Raw genomic sequence first — 10708 nt, 5'->3', positions numbered from 1 at the left:
TATTCATGTCCCAAGAAGAGTATTCATCTTTAAAAAAAAAAATTGGATGAAGTTAGGATCTTAAAAAAATCACTTTCTAGTTATTTTTCACCTCTATTACCATACCAGAAATTTTTAAAAAATCCTAATAAAGTTTTATTAGCCTTTTCTGTGAATAATTTTGCAAACCATTTTATATTTCTCTCAATTTAAAATGGTCTCCCTGGGACTGGGGATGTGGCTCAAGCAGTAGCGCGCTCGCCTGGCATGGGTGCGGCCCGGGTTTGATCCTCAGCACCACATACAAACAAAGATGTTGTGTCTGCCAAAAACTAAATGTAAATAAAATATTAAAAAACAATAACAAAATAAAATGTTCTCCCAGTAGGTTCCTGTAAACTTCATCTCATCACAGTCCACAGTTTTTTCCCCAGATGTGCAGTACTTCTGAGCCTCCTCATCACCCCTGCATGTGAATCCTTCCCAGGGCAGCTCTCTGCTAAATTCTGGATTATTGCTGCCATTGCTCTTGGTCTCACTATTGTTCAGCCTATAAGAGGATGGCTAGGCATATTCAGTTGACGTTCTGGGTTCACTTCTGGGGAAGGGGACTTGGCCAAGGGTGGCTCATGGGTGGGCTCTAAGCTCACCACTCTCTCAGGTTCCCTACTCATGCTCTACCAGGAACCTGAAGCCCAACCACTGTGTTGAGAGAGCGACTTTCCTGGAGCTGGCAGACTCAGTCACAAGCTGGGCTGAAGCCATTCTCCACTCTCTGGAGCGCAGCTACTATCCCTGCGCTGGAGCTGCTGATGCAGAGTCACTTCTTTCCTGCAACAACTTTTCATAATGAGACTCAGGAATTTTAATCAAGTCTCAGAACTTTCTGTTAAATTCTTATCCTAGAACAAAGACTGCCTGGAGCAACATACCCTTGAGGACAGCCTTCAGATTTGTTCTCTTGAACTGGGCACAGTTGGTGTCACCGTGTTCCCATTGAATACCTGCCTTGACAAACAAGTTCATTAAATCTATTTGATGACCCCTTACAAAGTCATATATTTTTGCATTTTCCAGATAGGAAAGAAAGATTGTTTAAAGTCACACAGACATCAGTTGGTAAAGCTGGGATTGGGACCCAAGTGTGTTTGACTACAAAATTCATTCTTTTTCCTTGTCTATGGACATGAAAGAAGAGAATATGGAGACTTGTCTTCCAAACCTAAAACACCGAATGGTGTTTTGCAAAACCTTGTGTTCTGTAGGAATATTTTGTGTTTGCTGCCGATTTTCTGGGGAAAAATAATCTTAAAAATTATGTTTAAAAAGTGCTGGAGGTATTATTGACATAAACTACTATATATTTTTTATATGTACAACTTGATGTGTTTAAAGAAAAACCATCATGCTAATCAATGTAACAAAGTTGTGCATTGTCTCCCAATGTGCCCCCCCCCGCCCCTTTTTAAGTATATTTTCATTTTGCTGATAATGTGTGGGGGAAAACAAAGGAAATTTCTAGATTATTTTGGTTACTTTGATTACTTTCTGAGTAATTTCCAGAGATTTTTCATGCTGTTTTGCATTTATGATAAGACTCCCTGGCGCCAAGTGATGTACCTACTTGAATTATGAGTTCACTTCCCAAGTGTCGTGATGTAGAGGTCATGGAGAATGAAAACCCCACGTGGTCTGGATAGAGAAAAATAAACTGATATTTGAGCCAGAGTGATTGTTGAACTCCAAGAGAACCTGAACCAGAGCAAGACATTCCAGGCTCCTTTCATAAGCCAAGTTTAGTTACAACAAACTCACATCCTGTAAGTCAAATTGATGTGATTTTGAAATTACTAGAAATGTAGTTTATTTCTATTTACTGTGTCATTTTTTGGTTTTATAAGAGCCACAAGCATCAAGGATATATTTCTAGTTTCATGATTGCCTATTTTTAACATAAGAAGATGATTTTCTCATATACTGGAGATCTACAAAATTTTTTCTCTATATAAAATCTGAACATAATTCAAGTTTTAAAATGTTTTAAAATTAAAGTCTAAAAGCTTTACCTTTTTTGGAAAGAAAGATGAGCATGTTATAAAAATTAATTCTAAAAAAAATACAAAGAAAGTAAATTTTAAAAAGTGTACTTCAATCCCACTACTGCAAAAATAAACATTGCTAATGATGAGCATGGTTTTAAATATCTCTCTACATACATGCAAGTGGAAGGGGAGGGAAATAATTTTACAGAAATGAGATTATACCAGATACAACATTTTAAACAAAAGTGTCAAGTTTGGTTTTTATAGAAAAGAAATAACTGCAGAGTGAAATTAAAGGAATTCAAGTTTGGATAAATGTTCTTTCTGATAGAAAATATTACTATCTGAAGAATCATTTAAAAACAATCTTGAGAACCCTAACAACTTTTATTGTAATAAATACACATTTCAATTCTAGAGAGTACCTATTAGCTCCTTACTAAAAAAATGAGATAATTCATACATTTGTACTTCATTTCCTCCCCTTCATATTTCTAATATTATATTAATGTTTTTCATGTTGTTGAGGTTAAAAACACTTGCATACCATTCCATTACCATAATTCACATAGTTGCTCAGGCTTGTTTTATGGAGTCAATGAGTACCAAGAGTGACAATCTTGATTTTAATTAATCACTACTGTTATTTTGAATTATGTTTTTTTTTCCATTGATGAGCTTTTTATTTTGTTTTCTCTTTTGATTGTTTATATTTCATCACTGGATATTCTTTCCAGGAAAGAGGCTCATAGGGTCTGGATCTCCTGAGATCTTGCATGCTTCAGTATTTAGTACCTTTTTACTTTGTGTATTCAACTATTGGCTATATTTCTTTCCTTCACAAGTTTTTAAGTGTTACTTCACTGATTTTTTTTTTTTTTTTATATATATAGGGTCTCACTACCTTGCCCAGACTGGACTCCAACCCCTGGGCTCAAGTGATCCTGCTGACTTCGCCTCCTGAATGTCTGGACTACAGGCATTTTCACTTCACTGAATTTTGATATTGAGCATTGCTGTCAAGAAGTTGGAGATTAGCAGTATATTTTATACATTTGACTTTATTTTTGCCTACATATCCACTGGGATTTTTTTTTTAATCCTCAGACCTGAGAAGTAAAAATTGGGTCATCTTTTCAAGAGAACATTTGTGTCTTTTCAGTGAGCAGATTCTATTCTGGAGTTCAAATTTTCTTATAGTTTATCTTTGAATTTTTTTTTTTTTTTTTTTTTTTTTTTTGCTATTCTGTATGTTCTGGTCTCTTCTTCAGGAACAAAAAAAATCACACATTTATTCTTTTATGTTTTCCATACCTGTCACCTTTTCTCTAACACTTAAATATGTGAGGATATTTTTCTTTTCTTTATGTGATTTCTTCTAGCCAAGTCACCATGCTACGTCATTTTCTTAGAAATATTTTTCTCCTTTTAATCGTTGCTACTCTAGCTCTCATCTTAGTGCTACATTCATTCTGTGTGAGTCACTTTCCATTACTAAAACAAATATCTAAGAAAAAAATTTACAAAAAGAAAAGGTTTACTTTAATTCACGGTTTTAGTGCATGATTGATTGAACCCCCAAAGCTTTGAGCCTTTGGTGGCATATCATGGTAGGAGCATAAGGCAGGGTAAAACTGTTACCTCATGGTTGGGTAGCAAAAAGAAAAGAGAAAGAAGAAGAGACTGAGGGCCCATAATCCCCTTGGAGGGCATACCCTTAATAAACTGAAGATTTCCCACTAGGCCTCACCTTTTAAATGTTATATCATCTTCCAAAAAGGATCACACTAAGGTTCAAGCTTCCAAACACACGGGCCTTTGGGGAACATTTAAGGACCAAACTATAGCACTTTCTTTCTTTCTTTTTTTCCTAAAATTCTCTTGTATTTCTCTTTTAATCTCTTTTTGAGAGTTAGTCATGGAGTGCTTACCATATTATCTGTAATTTATTTGAATGTGGAATTATTTTTCTGATTTTTCCTTGTTTCCTCCTTAAGCAATTCCTCTTGGGATAGACTTTTTTTTTTACCCTCTAGGTTAATAATCTCTTCTTCACTTTTTTTTTTTTTTTTTTTTTTTTTTTTTTGTGGTGCTGGGGATTGAATCCAGGGCTTTGTGAGTGTGGGACAAGCACTCTATCAACTGAATTATATCCCCAGCCTTCCTCTTTTCTTTGCAATAATTACTCATAGGTGTAATGATTTCATTTTAATTATTAATGTAGAAAAAAATTGTGTTTCAAAGAAAATCTATACATTACCTATAACATACCATTCTAGGTTATTAGATTCTAGACCTGTTCCTTGTCTGAGTGTCATCCTCGGAAATTTTTGAAGCAATAATGGTTTTTAATTAGATGCAATCAATCAGGTATTTACTATGTATTTACTGTGGTGTAGCACTATATTCTAGAATCTTAAACAGCCTTAAATTCAAAGCAATACTCTCAAATCTAGGCTTCCACCTCAGCTTCCTTTTTTCCTGAACTTTATCCCTAAATCTTCCTTTCCAATTGCCTGCATGGGGCCCTCAGGCTGCAGGGTAGGGCCCTAAGCCTGGTCATAAACTTCTACTTTCATAATCTGTTCACCTGTGCTGTGTTGTTTGCAACATAGCCTGGATTCACTGACTTTAATAAAACATATCAATCCTTCATTAAGGTGTATGTTCTTTTATTTTAGGGTCACGGTTACTTTTATAAAAGTTCCCGATGACTTCAGAGACTGATCCTGGACAGGGAATGCTATGACATGTTCATGATACAAATGAACAAGAGAGCATTGGAGCCAGAGGGATTGTTCATTCCAGGGTTATCAACTTACCCTCAGGGGCAAAGTGCAACACACCCACTTAGTTTGGATCACACCTAGTTGAAAGAAATAAATTTTAATGCTAGCTTCCCAATCCTAATTACCTGACACCAGAGCACTGCACTTATTCACACCTAAGACCCTGTAAGTGCTGGAGTTTAGATCAAGGACCTCATTTTACAGATAATGAAACTGAGGTTTGGGAAAGAGTCACATATCAGAAATGGCAATTAAATAGGCAGAGGCCGTGTGCTCTAGCAGCTAGGAGAAAGAGGCTAGCAGAAGCAGGATAGGTGCCTAGAGGTGGTGGGGCACTTCATTGCCAATAGCAGTTGGAGGAGTTCTGGGGATTTCCGCTACAAGTCATGATGTGTTTTAAAGGAGGAAGAGTGATTAATCCATAGGTTTCTTACTTCACTTCACGGGGGCTCTTTGAAAAGTTGCCAGGGTTAAGTGCCTTGGTATTTTGGTTAAGAAAGTAGGTACAGGGTCACTCAGCTAGTCTGGGGCTGTCAGATCCAGAACAGCTTAACTCCAAACCCTTTGCTCCTCCTACTGTAATAAACTGCAGTAGGCCCTGGCTGGAGTCTTACCTAAGTGGCCTCTTCTCAGGAAGTAACTCCTAACCACAGAGAGTGCACAGGAGGGCAGGGCTTGGATGGAAAATAATGAGTTCTGATGAGGGAAGTCCTTAGGACTGAAGTACAGCAAATTTTATCCCATGCAGATATGATTGTGCCAAAACAATCCCCCCAATTATGTGTAACTATAATGCACTAATAAAAACAAAACAATTATTCTGACAAGGGATGAGGATGAGAGGTACACAACATGATCAGGGTGGGCTTTTGTCAATAGATAGATTTAAACCTGAAGTTTTTTTTTGTTTTGTTTTGTTTTTTTCCCTTGTTGGTCACAGTCCTTTACCAGACATGTGTGGTACAACTGTTTCCACCCATTCTCCAGCTTGTCTTTCCGATTTTTCACAGTGTATTTTAAGAGCATAGATTTACATTTCGAAGCCAAATTTATCAGTGTTTTTTTTTCTTTTATGCCTTGTGCTTTTTGTGTCCTAAGAAATGTCACCTGAGATCACACACAAATTTTCACTCATTTTTAATTTAAAAATCAATGGTTTGTGACTGTCTTGATGTGATCAGTTTACTTTGTACTTATTGATTCAATGGCTACAAAGACTTCACATAAATAAATCTGGTGGAAGTGCTCATTGTACTTTTGAGACAATGCTCAGTCTTCACTTTCTTCGGCTGTCTTGTGTCTATACTGCCCCCTCTGTCCACAGAGCCTGCTGGAACCCACAGTTTTCCTGTTGCAGTCCTCCCATACTCCAGTAGAGGGGGCTTGATTATAGTTCGGCAGCTACTGTGGTCTAGCAGCTAATTATGACGGCTCCTGTGACTTCCAATAATGTTTGTCCTCATTCCAAACTCTTCTCATATCTTAACTAATTTAATGCACAAATCCCTGAGAAAAGAAGACAAATATTGAGAAATGAAGCTCTAGGTCACACAACCAGTTTGGGGATGTCAGACAGATCCAGAGTAGCTTAGCTCCCAACCCTCTGTTCTTCCTACTGTAATTCACTCCCGCGGGTTGAGATGGGAATCTTACGTAACTGGACCCATCTCATGAAATCACACCTACCTGAATTTTCCCTTTCTCACATCAGGTGCTTCTCCAGTTTTAGTTTAGACTCCCAAGTCTCAGGTCTTGTAGTGGAAACCTAGGATAGAATTTCTCAAAGGACTCTTGGCTATTTGGGTAAAGAATCACTCTGACCCACTCTCAGCCCATGTATGTCAGCAAAGTCCCAGAATAGGGCTGTGGAGTTTGTGCACAATACAAGAATACACGGCTAAGAGGACAAATGGTGGCTAAAATCCAGTCTGCTTTGGTCATATGAGCCCATGGGTTTGTTTTTTTCCCATGAAAATAAGGAGTGATCCCTTTTCAGTTTCTACCAAGTCATCATGTGGGCTAGGAGTGGTCCTCTCTTTCCAGGAAAGCGGAGTAAATTCCTGAGCTGTAGAGGAGTTACATGTGGTATTGTCCCGACCGGCAGGACACATCAACGTGGGCAGCGAACCTAGATGGGGAGGAATGAAGGGACAAGAGACACAAACGGAGACAGCAAGACAGTAGTTCTGATCAAGCTGCAAACTTTTATTGTTCACACAGGGGTATTTATGGGCTGGGGATGGGGAAGCTCTCTTATCAGCAGTTGCTAGAAGTCTTCACAAAGTGAGATAACGCAGGATGCTTCAGGAAGACAGATGGCCGTAGGATGTCTCAGGAGATGTCTCCCAGGGAGCTGTTTCTTGTAACTGTCAGGCTATTCTTTGAAGGAGAACTCCCTTTTGGTCCCTGGCATGGTATAACTTGGCCAACTTAATCATCACATTCTGTCCTCCTGGCTGTGGCGATTGGTTGGGGGAATGACACATAACTCAGGTCAGGCTATTCCTGGCGAATGAGACTTCATTTGGAGGCTTTTGTGTGAGGGATGAAGACCTCTCTTCTGGTAGGGCTGAGCGCTGGATCTATAGGGATGGCTATAGCCATCTTGCAACTAGATGGAGTCTGATAATGAAGCTAATTCCCAGAAAAAAATGACCAAAAAATGAACAGAGAAAACTTTATCCTTGAACTCGACAGCATTATGCTAAGAAAAAGTAGCCAGACGAACTCTAGATAGGGCAAAGGGGTGGGAGGGGAAGGAAGGAGGCACGGGAGTAAAAAAGATGGTAGAATGAGATGGACAGCATTACTCTAACTAAGCACATGTATGAAGACACGAATGGTGTGAATATATACTTTGTATACAACCAGAGATATGGAAATTTGTGCTGTATATATGTAATATGAATTGTAATGCATTCTGCTGTCATGTATAACAAATTTGAATAAAAAACATATAAAGTAAGTAAATAAAAATAAAATTTTAAAAAGGTAGCCAGACTCAGAAAGTCGAGTGTCGTATGTTTTTTTCTCATTATGTGGAAGCTAGGGAGAAAAAAGAGGGAAGTGGGTATGAAGGAATCTTTTGAAAATAGAAGGAAAACTAGTTGAATAGAGGAAAGGGACCAGGGAAGGGAGGAGATGAGGGAAAGGGGAGGTACTGGGGAATGGAATTGGCCAAATTATGTTATGTGCATTTAAAATATGTCACAATGCATCCCACTATTATGTATAATTATAATGCACCAGGAAAAAAACATTTTAGAGATGTAATTTCCAATGCTCCTGTGGTTTAAAGCTATATATCCATCTGCTATTTTGTGAAACTTCAGCACATTTTCAACCTACTTGAATCTGTTTTTTTCTGTTTACAATCCTAATTAGCCCCCCCCCCCCCCCCACACACAATTTTACTTTCTTTGAAAAACAAAAAACAAATCCTATCCTGGGGATTCTATTGAGCCATTGGTCAAGTTATACCTGAATCTCCCATGTGTTTATAGAATGTGAATAGCATAAATTCTCTTCTCATTTGGTTGTCATAAGCTATTCCATACATACCCCAGCACATTTCTATTTCCTGCACCCTGTCTTGGCCTTATATTTTCATTACAGAACCTTTCATCTTCTCATACTGTATTTTTTATTTAGTTTAGTACTGTCTGTTTCTACTCCCCACTCCTGCTGAAATGCATGCTCCATGTTAACAAAGAATTTTATCTGTTTTGTTCAGTGCTGGTTTCTCAGCCCCGAAAACGAGTTTTTGTACACAATTTGTTTTAATAAAGTTTTGCTGAATGATGTAACTACTCAGTGAATCATTAAGGATAATTGAAATTTCAAATGCATTCGTGAAAATCATCACAGTTCTAGAGTTAACCTAGAGTCTAGTGCTCTTTCTCTTTTTATTTTTTGTGGTACTAGGGATTGAACCCAGGGCCTCACATATTCTAGGCAAGTGTTCTACCACTGAGCTATACCTCCAGCCCAAACCTCCTTGTAGTAAGAAAGGTGACTACTTGTCAATTCTTAGCAATGTCATGAGGATCCCAATGTGTACATGCAGATCTTTGGCATTTCAGCAATTCCAGGGAGAGTGCTGTACTATTATTACATCACCAAGACTGTTAAGGTGGCCATGCTTTTCAATTGGAATTACTTTAAAATATTTTTTTTTCAATTTTATTTTATTAGCTTTTTTTTTTTTGGTTTTGAGTTTTCATTGGTGTAAAATATATTTTAAATATTTTTAGTATATTTACAGAATGACAAATTTTACTTTATTTTGATGTATCTACTATTATTTTTTGGCTTTTCAAGTTGCTCATCCTTACTTTTACTATCATGAGGCATTATTTCTCCTGGAAATGTAAATACATTAAGAAGGGAAGGTGGGCCATATTTTCTTTTATCTCTTGGTATGTGTCTTAGAAAAAAAAATGAGACCTACTTTGAGGGGATGTTTTCATCCATGTATCCTTGACGTATTTGGCATTTAACTCAGCAGGCTTCTCTGGCTCACATCAGTCTGGCAATCTGAATTTATCTATTTTCTTTATCCAAGAATCTGGTACTTTTCTTTCCCCAGCGGCAACCTACTCGGAACCTTTTAGGAACTGGTAGTTGCTATTTTGCTAAAACTAACTCTATTCTTCCAAAAGATGATCCTTTGCCACTTGCCTATCATCTCATCTGAAATCTCACTATTAACAGATTTATCTTTTATATGGACTATCCTTTCTAATGCTTCAGAGGAATAATTCATTGTTTTTGATGTTTTCTTCTTTGACAAGGAAGAGTATAGTGGTCCTTTCTTCCCAGAACCCTTCTTTCAGCCAGCACTCAGCGGGTGGTCTTGGACTGCTGAGGTGATAAGGAGTGTTTTCAAATTAGGGTAGCAGAGTCTGCATGTTTACTGGCTGCTGTGCCAGTAGAGGAAGCAGCTGCCTTCTCCCAGCCTGACTGCAAGGTGGGGCTCCAAGACCTTCCCATTGCTTTTGCCTCTAAGAAATAGGAATGTGATTCTGCCAAAGAAAAACTTTCTATAATCAAGTCCTTTTTATTTCTTCTTAGATTGCTATGCAGATTTATGATCTAGGGGACGTAGTCTGTTCGAGGGTACAATTATTTCCTCATAATTGAAGTAACCACACAACAATTTCAACTGTCAAAGCAAAAGAGAATTGAGAAAGGCCATGCAGGTGACTCCTAGGCCCACTAGGCTGCACTATCTGTGATTGTCTTCCCAGCTCCCAGATCTGAAGTCCGCATAATCCAACCACCCCCCACTCACTCATCCCTGCTCTGAGGTTGGCAGGCATGTCACCTCCTTTTCTCCCCTATTCAAGCCAGGGCTACTGCTGAGCAGGTGAGAGGCAGAGACTCAAAGGAGGAAAATGAAGAAATGCTTGGGAGTATTTCTGAGTCTATTATTACCTTTCCACTCACTGGATTGGAACACAGAATCCTCCTATGTATGTAACTATTTATTAAAAGAATTCATAGCCCAGCTCAGTCTACCAGGGACTCTAGTGATGAATGTTTCCATGGTAAAAGGAAGAATAGGCGGGTGGCTGATGGAGTGGGCATGAGCTATGGAGAGGGTGGAGAAGCTGAAGTGGGTAGAAGCTCATTCTTGTCTTTCTGCTGTCTTTGAATCTTTACAGCCAAAGACCTAGCTGTTTCCTCAGTTGGGGATGCACACCCCTTGCCTGCTTGAGACAATCAGAGAGAGGGGAGGAGGAAAAAAGAGTACAAAGGAAAGAGATTGTGGGGTGAGCATTTAGTGCTAGAAGCCACTAGCATACCAATCCTGAGATCTCTGTCTCTAGGCCTAATAAAATCAGTGCACTAGAGACCTTATCCATCTTAGTGGCTATGTCTACTGTCTGAGACAAT

The sequence above is a fragment of the Callospermophilus lateralis genome, chromosome 7, assembly GCF_048772815.1.
Source record: "Callospermophilus lateralis isolate mCalLat2 chromosome 7, mCalLat2.hap1, whole genome shotgun sequence".
Classification (NCBI taxonomy): Eukaryota; Metazoa; Chordata; class Mammalia; order Rodentia; family Sciuridae; genus Callospermophilus; species Callospermophilus lateralis.
The sequence above is the reverse complement of the archived record's forward strand: the minus strand, read 5'-3'. Positions refer to the sequence as shown.